This window comes from Schistocerca cancellata, chromosome 4 (genome assembly GCF_023864275.1).
Source record: "Schistocerca cancellata isolate TAMUIC-IGC-003103 chromosome 4, iqSchCanc2.1, whole genome shotgun sequence".
NCBI classification, from domain to species: domain Eukaryota; kingdom Metazoa; phylum Arthropoda; class Insecta; order Orthoptera; family Acrididae; genus Schistocerca; species Schistocerca cancellata.
This window is the reverse complement of record NC_064629.1, coordinates 776,735,882-776,747,347: the sequence shown is the minus strand read 5'-3', so window position 1 is coordinate 776,747,347 and position 11,466 is coordinate 776,735,882.

The following is an 11,466-nucleotide window of genomic DNA, read 5'->3' as shown; positions in this document are numbered from 1 at the left end:
TTGGGTAGCTCAGTTGGTAGAGCACTTGCCCGCAAAAGGCAAGGTCCCGAGTTCGAGTCTCAGTCCGGCACACAGTTTTAATCTGCCAGGAAGTTTCAGCCGATATATTACTTCCTCCTACATAATACCTGGCAAAAAGACCAGGAAGGGAAAATCAGAGTGAATCGAGTTCATATGAAGACACATTTATTAAAAACTGCTATAAATTCAAGAACATTGACATTAATAAATTCTGTTTAGAGCAGCATCTAGAAGCATGTGCAACAGAATTAGAGTTCCATAACAGATCCTATATAATAGTAACTATTTACCGAGCACCTGCAGGAAATTATAATCTATTTATAAATCATCTAGAAGCTCTTTTGGGATATTTAACAGGAAGAAACAAACAAATTTTGATTGCTGGTGACTTTAATACAGATTTTCTAATGCAACCTTCCAGTAAACATTTACTGCAGTTAGTAATGTTGTCTTTCAATCTAACTCACACTGTAAACTTTCCAACTAGGATCACTAAAGCTCAAGGACAGTCATTGATAACATTTTTATAGACAAATCAAAGGAACAAAATCATGTCATAAAATGAGTACAGGAGAGTAGTCAATCAACCAAAAATTGAGTGTTTTAGAAAACTGCTCAAAGATATGAACTGGAAAGATGTTTATAGTGCTCATGACATGAATGAAAAATATAACACATTCATTAACAATGTCAGTACCATGTTTGAAAACTGTTTTCCTCTAAAAGTTACTCAAATTAAACAGAAGTCTATAAAAAAAACCATGGATTACACAAGGAATAAAGATTTCCTGTAAGACAAAAAGGAAAATGTATCTGTCGACCAAGAATAGCTACAATGCTGATGATTTAGCTAAATACAAAAGATTTAAAAAAAAGTAATTCAGACATCTAAACAAATGCACTACGAGAAGAAGATAGCAATGTCAGGGAACAAAATAAAAACAATATGGGATATAGTGAAGGAGAAGACTGGTAGAACCAGAAAGGAACAGGAGCAAATAGCACTAAGGGTAGATGACACGTTAGTAACTGATGGTCATAGTGTGGCAAATCTATTTAATAAGTACTTAATATCCGTTACTGATAGAATGGGATTGTCAGGGTCAGTAAATAATGCCCTTGAATATCTGAAACTAGTCTTTACAAATAGCTTCAGGTACATGAATATCTCACTCACTTCACCAAAAGAAATAACTTCCATAATAAAATCTTTAAAAACAATGAACAAAGTTAATTAAGGCATGTTCTTGTGAGTTTAGTTTGATTCTAAGTTACTTGTGTAACCAGTCAATTATAACTGGGACATTTCCTGAATGGCTAAAATATGCAGATGTTAAGCCTCTATTCAAGAAAGGGGATAAAGAGATACCGTCAAACTACAGACCGATTTCACTTTTGCCAGTATTCTCAAAAATTTTAGAAAAAGTAATGTACAGGTAACTTCCCAACCATCTGACCACAAATAACATATTATAAAGAACACAGTTTGGATTTCTGAAGGGTTCTGATATCGAGAAGGCTATTTACACCTACAGTGAAAATGTACTTAATTCATTAAATAACAAGTTACAAGCAGCAGGTATTTTCTGTGATTTGTCAAAGGCATTTGATTGTGTGAACCACAACATCCTTTTAATTAAATTAGAATTCTATGGTGTCACGGGCAGTGCTGCAAAATGGTTCAAGTCATACCTCGCTAACAGGAAACAAAGGGTGTCAGAGCAAGGGACTAGTGAATTAAGTCATCAGTCATCATCAGAATGGAAAGAAATTACATATGGTGTCCCACAAGGATCAATCTTAGGGCCATTGCTTTTTCTTGTGTACATTAATGATCTCTCATCAGTTACACTGCAAGAAGCAGCATTTGTTTTGTTTGCAGATGACAGAAGTATTGCAATAAATAGTATGTCTAGTTTAGTTTTAGAAAGATCTACTAATGATATTTTCATGGATATTAATAAATGGTTTAAAGCCAACTCACTGACATTAAACTTCGAAAAGACTCACCATATGCAATTCAGAACCTGTAAGAGGTTTCCACCCAGCATACGCATAAAGTATGAAGAAGAGCAGATAGAAGAGGTTGACAGTCTTAAATTCCTGGGATTACAAGTTGATAATAAATTCAGTTGGGAGGAGCACACCATAGAACTGCACACACGTCTTAACAAATCTGTATTTGCAGTTTGAGTGTTAGCAGACATAAAAACGAAGAAGCCTGCATACTTTGCCTACTTTCATTCCATAATGTCATATGGTATAATATTTTGGGGTAACTCTTCAAGTCAAACAAAAGTTTTCAGAGTCCAAAAGCGTGTAATATGTATTATTTGTGGAGTAAATTCACAGACGTCCTGTATACTAACTACAGCCTCTCAGTATATTTACTCCTTAATGAAATTTGTCCTAAATAATATATCTCTTTTTCCAATAAACAGCTCAGTTCATATGTGCAATACCAGGAACAAAAATGATCTGCACAAATACTTAAAAGCACTTAGCTTAGATCAAAAAGGGGTCCACTACTCAGGAACGCTCATCTTCAATAATTTGCCAACAAATATAAAAAATTTAGTTACAAATAAAGATCGGTTTAAAAGGAGCCTGAAAGACTTACTAGTGGCCAACTCCTTCTACTCCATTGACAAATTTTTTAATAGAAACAAATGATGTATTGTATATATTCCTACTATTAGTATTGTTATACCACCTTTTTTTTTTTAAAAAAAAAAAAAGCTTGACATGTTCCACATCTACGAGGATCTCCTCAGCACGGATCTATGGTGCAAAAAACTAATCTAATCTAAAATCTTACCAACAATCATTTTTCTTTCGGACTGTAGAGGCACACTCACATATGCCACCACCATGACCACAGACTTGGTATTCAGCTCCACTAGGGAAAAGCTGAAACAAGAATGCCTGCTTCCCTCTCTCTCAGCACTCGCACCCAAATAGGGGTTGCATCAGCATGGCCTCACTCACTCTTCTTTTAGCTGTACTCAGTGAAGACTCCACTTAATCCGTTCTGTCACAGTATGTGAAAACATCCTTGGGAAAGGAGCTAGTGACATGAAAGCATGGAATTCTACGTTCCACTGCACTGTGGAGTACGAAATGGAGAATTTGGCATGTCAGATTTTTCGCCACATGGAGAGGAATGTTGCCAGTGAAATGTGACACCATTTTTGTGTCACAAGCAGAACTTAGGAGCTGCCATATTTTATGGAGTTAAACTTCGTATTTGGTGGGTTTTCTTTACCCTACAACAATACATGGTATGAATTTAAGCTGTTTCAAAGTATCAGTAAATTGATAACCACTCGAAAACACCACCCATGTTTGGCATCAACATGCAATAACCACTCACAGACAGCAGAGGGTAGTGCTGGCACTGGAGTGAATATCAAACATGTCAGGGGGATGTGGAGAACTGTACAGTTGTTGTCATAATGCGGAAGCGAAGCAATTTATCTGACGTCCAAAAGGGCATCATCATTGGCTTTCGGGCCAATGGTGGAAGCATTGCTGAAATGGTTAAGTTTGTAAACTGCTCATGTGCTGTCACGGTTAAAGTATACTGTGCATCGCAAAACAGCATTATCCAACAAAACTGGCACCGAGGCGACTGTGGTATACCACACACCATAGATGACAGGGGTGAAAGACAGTTGCAGATATGTGTATGAGCAAACAGATGTGCAACAGTTAAGAAACTGACTGCCCAGATGAACTGAGGGGGTACCACCAGTGTTTCCTCAAAGACCATTCAGTGAACATTGCCGTGTATTGGGCCTCCACAGTACGTGTCTGTTTTATGCACCCATGCTGACTGTTGTTCACCTGTAACAAAGGTTGGAATTTGCATGCCTATTCTGCAACTGGACCTCCTCTGAGTGGTGATAGGTGGCCTTTTCAGATGAATCATATTTTATGCTCCATTGGATGTGAAACATCTGAAAGATTCTACAACAGTTGTCAGCAGGGTCCAGACTGGAGGGAGCATTATGGTCTGTGGGATGTTTTCGTGGCATTCCCTGGATGATCTGATCATTCTGGAAGGCACAATGTATGCATCTATCTTTGGGGACCACATCCACCCTTACATGTAGTTTATTTCTCCTTGGCACGATGGCATCTACCAGAAGGACAATCCAACATGCCACACAGCTTGCACTGTGCAAGTGTGGTTTGCAGAGCTCTGGGATGAGATTACTGTACTCCTCTGACCACCAAACTCCCCTGATTTTAAGTCCAGTAAAGAATCTGTGGGGCCACCTTGACTAGGCTATTTGCACCCCAACCAAGAAACCTAGCTCAGCTGGCCATGGCACTGTAGTTGGCACAACTCCACACCCCTGTAGGTATAGCCTCACTGAATCTCTTCCTTCACATCTTGAGGCAGTTTGCACTGTGAGAAGTGGTTATTCAGGCTTTTGACAGTTGGTGACATTAATGTGACTGGACAGTGTGTGTGTGTGTGTGTGTGTGTGTGTGTGTGTGTGTGTGTGTGTGTTTGAACTCCGTTGTGGAGTTCAGGAAGGCTACTCAAACTTGGGGGGGGGGGGGGGGGGGAATCTGAAAATTCCATGGGTGGGGAGGAAGATGATGTCATAAGAAGCTCCAGTCAAATTAAAGGTGAGCGGGAGGGAGTTAGGGGGTGGCGGTAAGCTTCTCAAATTAACAACATTTTTCTTTCCTCTTGGCTGTAGTTTAACAGCAGTTTTTAAACATTGGTAATTTACATGGACTAATATCCAAAAAATTAACATACTCTGAAATATTCAGTACTTTAAATTTCAGACTTACAAAGCTCAATTAAATTTAACTCCAATGTAAGGTTGAAAACACAGAATTCCCAGAGATTTTACATAATTCCTGAAATTCCCTGATTTTTCCAGATAAAATTTAATTCCCTGAGACTTCTGGATTTTTCAGAAGAATTGCCAGTCTGGAGTTTCACTGGGAACAAAAGAAACAGATCTATTCCTATCAAGCATGGGTAGCTGACCTAGGTGTAAGAAGGAAGTGCCAGTTTACTTGTGCTCATCGTGAACAGTGCTATGCTGACTCTCTGCTACATGATGTTGCTGTACGTTCTGCTCTGGACAGAGAGGTACATTTTGAGGGTTTGCATTAAGAGATCCTACAGTCAAGGAAGTTCTGGCTACTGCTCAGGCATTTTAGGTATCACAGGCTGTGACTGAAGTTTGAGGACATATTGGACACAGTGTCAGATTGTTCATTTCCACATCAAAGGCATCATTCACCAACACCACTGACATGCTCATCTGGTTCATGCTGTTCGCTACTTTGCCCCTTTCAGACACAGCTTATCCTTGTGTCATAATTATTTTTGTGTGCAGGCCTGTTATCGCTGCCCACACCAGCAGGAACAGTGTGAGGCTTGCCATAAACATGGACATGTCACAGCTGCTTGCTGTAGCTGTCCACACAACCAGTGTTTGGACACAGACGTAGTAGAGTTTATATAAGTTCATAGTGTCGATGTTGATACTGAGGTATCTGCATCTCTCGTGAAGCTTAACACCTATCATCATCACTTGGGCTGCCCCACTCTTTCCTCTGCAAACCATTGTTTGGTTGGTTATGACAATCAATTTATTCAAATTTATGGCCAGTTCACAATCAATATTGAGTATTTCCATTTCATGAGGCTGTTCATGTTTTTGGCCATTGACAATGTGACAATGGAAAAAATTTTTCACATTCGTGGTTTTTTGTTTCAAATTCAGGATGTTGTGCATCTGTTTGACTCCATTCCATTCCAGGCATTGGAAATCCTCTGCCCCAAGTTCAGATCTCTATTTTTGCCTGGTCTGGGTGCTGCAACAGAATATGTAACTCATATCACCCTTAACAAATCACCTGTCCCCAAATTTTCTCATGCTCAGCCTATTCCTTTGCTCTGTGACTGGCTGTTAAGGATGAACTGGACAGGATGCAGCCTGGGCATCATTGAATAAATTTCTTCCAGGCAGTGTACTATGTCCCTGGTTGCTATTTGTAAGCCTCAAGAAATACTCATTAAGCTGGTGGGTGATTACTGTGTTTTGAAGATTGGTTTGGCAGCGGCATACCTGCAGTGTCATCTGTATTCTGCCTCTCAACAGGTTATGGTCATCAACACTTCCTTTGGGTTAAACTGTTATATGTGCCTTCCATTTGGCATCACAAGGACTCCGGCAATTTTCTAGGGATTCTAGAAGATTTAAAGCAATGTGTCCTGCACTGTGCAGAATATGTTGATAATCTTATTGTCACAAGTTCCTCCAGGCAGGACAAGCTCACTAACCTTTGGATTCTGTTCACTAAACTGCAAGAGGTGGGCCTTAATTGAAATCTGCAGATATCAAAGTTTTCTTAGACTGAAATAGATTTGGGCCGCCTGCTTTTGAAGGAAGGCATCAAACCCAAGGAGCACCACATAGCAGATATTGGCAACCTACATAAACCATGGAACCAGAAGGAACTCCAATCATTTCTGGGTAAAGTCAGTTATTATTAGAAATTTCACCCTAATGGAGCAGATATCAGTCATCCATTGAACAAATTGTGTAATAAAGATATTCCTTTCATTTGGTTGGTGGATTGCGGCAGAGAGCTCGCCCATGTCAAGACACTGCTCAAGTCACCACTGTGCCTCAGTACCTTTACATCAGATACACATCTTTTCCTGGCACAGATGCCTCCCATTATGAGGTTTGGGTGGTTTTGGCTCACATAAGAGTTGATCACTCTGAACAGCTTGTCATGTATATTTCCAAGACGTTGACAGTTGCTCAATGCCATTATTCTCAGATAGAAAAAGAAGCATGGCCACCATTTACACAGACTGGAAGATCCAGGTTTTCCTCTACAGCAACAAATTCCATCTCATCACCAACCATAAGCTGCTTGTGGCACTTTTTGGTCCCAATTTGCAGCTTCCCAAGAGGACCACATGACTCCAGTACAGGGATTTGTTTAGGAGTATCACTTTGAGATTGATTACACAGATCGACTGCACAGCATGCTAATGTGGATGCACTGGTGCACTTGCCCATGGGACACGACTCAGCCTCAGACGAAACTGAAGTTGCCAGATCGACAATCACCTGCAGCATGATGGATAGACTTCTGGTAATGGCCCTCATGTGCCGCAGGCCACCTGGCCAGGTCCATTGCAACAAATGGTCCATTTTGTGTGTAATGGCTGGCCCGAGCAATTACCCGCCAAGGAGTCTGGTCTACTCTGTCACTATTTCCTCCTTCACCATTAGCTGGCAGTAGTCAGCGGCACTCTCCTCCTTAGCACTGACTGATGATCCCCGGGTCATTGTTTCTCCAGCCTCACACCCTTGCTCTCCTACACTGTGGCTATTGGAGTATGATTCACATGAAGGTCCTGCTTTGTCTACTGGCCTGGCATTATTTTGCAGTTGAGAAGATCATTCACAAGTGCCAACAATGTGCCGAGCAGCAGGTAACACTGCCACGCACTTTTGCAACACAGCCCACGCCAAAGCCTTGCGGCCGTATCCACATTCACTTCACGGTCCCCTTCCGTAATTCTGTGTGTTTGGTGGTGGTTGATGCACTGTTCAGCTATCCATATGTCAGGCATGTATTTCACCATGACAGAAGCTATTGTGTGGGCTCTCACCCAGGTTTACACAATCAAATCATTGCACCAGATGATCATTATGATAATGGCCCACACTTTGCTTAATTTGTTTTGTTTTATGCCACAAAAACAAGAAAGGTCATATGTGCCCATGTCAGAACCTTAGAACACTATGACCAAAAAGGAATTAAAAGTGATTAGACATTAAACCAACCAAAGGAAAGAAAGACAGTTAAAAACAAGGACTTCCTTGAGGAAAAAGGTCCACAAAATATGCCATAGAGACAATGGTGCTCCTGAACAAAAGATCGAATGTCCTTCACCATATTGCTACAATGGAAGAAGATGAAATGCGGCTGACAGTTCGTGCGTTGTTCAGTAATATGGCCGATAACACAGACAATAAACATACATTACAACATAAGTGGTTAAAAAAAATTACATTCGGTCAGGGAAATGGTGAACCATCAAAGGTTGGCAGAGAGCACAAAGTGGTGGGGGATCACCACTTAACAAATGGCGATGGGTAAAACAACAGTGCCCAAGACACAACCTAACTAAAATGGTCTGCTCATGGCAAGAGGAGGTCGGGCAAGTCACTGGGAGAGGTTTAATTCCTCAGAGCTTGTTACCATGAAGGGAAGACCAGTGGTGATGGCAGAGTGACCCACCTGCTGACAGACAGCATCACAGAGATCATCTGAAGGAATGGAGGAACTAGGCGGGCCAAGGCAGGAGGACTGCACCCTTGGCAGCAGCTTCAGCAGCGTTGTTTCCTGTCTGACTGACGTGACCAGGGACCCCCCATAAACATCACAGTGGCTCCCGCATGAGTAAGCAAGTGAAAGCTTTCTTGGACCCATTGTACTAAGGAATGGATGGTGTACAGCACACAGAGGCTCTGAAGGGCACTGAGAGAATTGGAGCAGATGACATAATTGAAAAGCCTGTGTCATTGGATGTACTGTGTGGCCTGATACAAGGCAAAGAGTTCTGTCGTAAATACTGAGCAGGACAATACTGAAAATGGTCAGTGCCAATAATGAAGGCCCACCCGACACCACAGTCAGTCTGAAAGCCATCAGTGTACACAAAAGTTCCGTGCGAAGGTTGAGAAACTTACTGTGATAGATTGAATCTGGAGTAGTGTGATTAGGAAGGGAATGAAGTCCAAGGTGAACACGGGCTGCCACACAAAGCCAAGGTGGCGATGGGTTCACACCCATCATAAAAGTGGCAGGTACCGTGAAGTTAAGCTCCTGGAGCAATAGCCGAAAGTGAAGTCCAGGAGGTAATAGAGAAGAGGGTTGTGCCCCATACTGGTGTCAAAGGACTCATCAAAGGAAAAGGCATACGATGGGTGGCCAGGCATGGCAGAAAAACAGCATGCATCATGGCAGAAAAACAGCATGCATCATGGCAGAAAAACAGCATGCGTATCCACTGAGGAGAGCATCACTTCGGTATGACTGGGGTAGTTCAGTAGTTTCTGCATTTAGATGCTCAATCAGTCTAATGTAAAAGGCACCAGTGTCCAAATGGATGCTACAATGGTGGATTGTATTTAGACGGCATAAGATGGATGGATGTGCAGGTGCATAAACAAAACACCCATGGCCTAGTTTCGAACGGACAAGGGATTGGTACAAATGGAGGAGGGTGGTCAGATCCGCTGTGCACAAATAAGACATTGAGGGACTGGGTTGAGCACACAGCCAAGTAAGACACATGGGAGGACCAAGAAAGTTTCCTATCAAGCATGAGCCCCAGGAATTTTGTAGTTTTAGCGAGCGGAAGAGCAACAGGCCAAAGATATAAGGTGGTGGAAGAAACTATTGCACTGCCAAAAATTCATAGAAATGGTTTTCTTAGTGGAAATGCGAAAGCCATTGTCAATGCTCCACAAGTAAAGATGATCGAGACATCGCTGAAGATGCCGCTCAAGGGGTCAAATCTGTGGTGAACTGCAATAGATCGCAAAATTGTCAATGAAAAAGGAGCTGAAGATACACAGTGGGAGACAGGCCATAATAGGGTTAATGCTGATAGCAAAGAGGACAACACTCTGGACGGAGCCCTGAGGCACCCCATTTTTCTGGATAAAGGTGTTTGGCAATGCAGAACCCACATGTACCTTGAAAACTCTACCTTTTAAAAATTCCTGAAGGAAATGGGGCAGGGAGCCTCAGAAGCCCCACATGTAGAAAGTACGGAGGATACCATTCCTCCAAAAGGTGCCATAGACTTTCTCCAAGTCAAAAAACATGGCTACAGTCTGGTATTTCAGCAGAAAACTGTTCATGACATGGATTGACAAAGTGAATAAATGGTCAGCTGCAGAATGGCACACTCAAAATCCACATTGTGCAGTGGTTGGTAGATTACGAGACAGCATACCTGCCAAGCATGAATCATACACTCTATCACCTTGCAAGCATAGGTGGTGAGAGAAATGGGGTGGTAGATAGAAGGAAGGTGTTTGTCCTTACCAGACTTAGGTATGGCTATGACAGTGGCTTCACACCTGTGTCTGGGAAAAGTGCCATCCGCCCAGATGCAGTTCTACATATGAAGGAGAAAGTGCTTGCCTGTGAGAGAAGCATGCAGCAACATCTGAATGTGAACATCGTCTGACCCTGGGGCAGATTGGGATGAAGTGAGAGCATGATCTATCTCCTGCATAGAAAAGGCAGCATTGTAGAATTCATGATTCTGAGAGGAGAAGGGTATTACCCGAGCCTCCTCCACTCGTTTCTGATGGAGGATGGTTGGTTCGTTCGGGGAAGGAGACCAGACAGCGAGGTCATCGGTCTCATCGAATTAGGGAAGGACGGGGAAGGAGGTCGGCCGTGACCTTTGAAAGGAACCATCCCGGCATTTGCCTGGAGCAATTTAGGGAAATCACGGAAAACCTAAATCAGGATGGCCGGACGCGGGATTGAACCATCGTCCTCCCGAATGCGAGTCTGATGGAGGAAGGCAGGATGGAGAGTGGAGCTTGAATTCTCTGTGAAGTAGTGGGCCAAGGTGTTGGAGATACCAATAAGGTCCACAATGACATCATCTGCTACGGTCAGGCTGGAAATTGGGAATGGACCTTTGTTCCAAAGAGCCATTGAAGGATGGTTCACACAACAGAAGAGGGAGTGGAACTGTTAAAAGAACTAGTAAGTGAAATCCAGGTATCTTTCTTGCTATCCTGAAGAATGCAATGACACTGTGCCTGCAACTGCTTATAATGAATACAATTTGCCATCATAGGATCAATAGGATCAAGGTTAAAAACGTGGAGAACATGTCTCTGTGTGCGAACTGTATCGTGGCATGCCTCAGTACACCAAGGGCCCAGGACTTGGTGCAGTACAGGCGAAGGGCAGGGAATGGAATGTTCTGCAGTGGATAATGTTTGTCAAGCACTCTGCCTGGTCATCACAACTGGGGAAATGTTGTTCATCAAAGCTCGTGAGGGAGGAGTAAAGCCTCCAGTTGGCCTTAGAAAGCTACCAACTGGGTTTACACACAGGGGGGGGTAGGAGTCAGCAAACAGACGGCACGTGGGTTGCTCGAGTATGTGTCAGAGAGAATGGACCACTCGACACAACTGACAAATTGTGCAGTGAAGAACGAGAAGTCCAAATGGGAATAGGTGTCTGTGGAGTCTGAAAGGAATGTAGGTGCTCCCGTGTTAGGGCAGATGTGGTTGAGTTGATTGGGATGGCCAGCTAGAAGGGCACCTCTCTGATAGGTTCTGGGAGAGCCTCAAAGGGGATGGTGCACATTAAAATCACTGAGCAGCAAAAAGGGGTGAGGGAGCT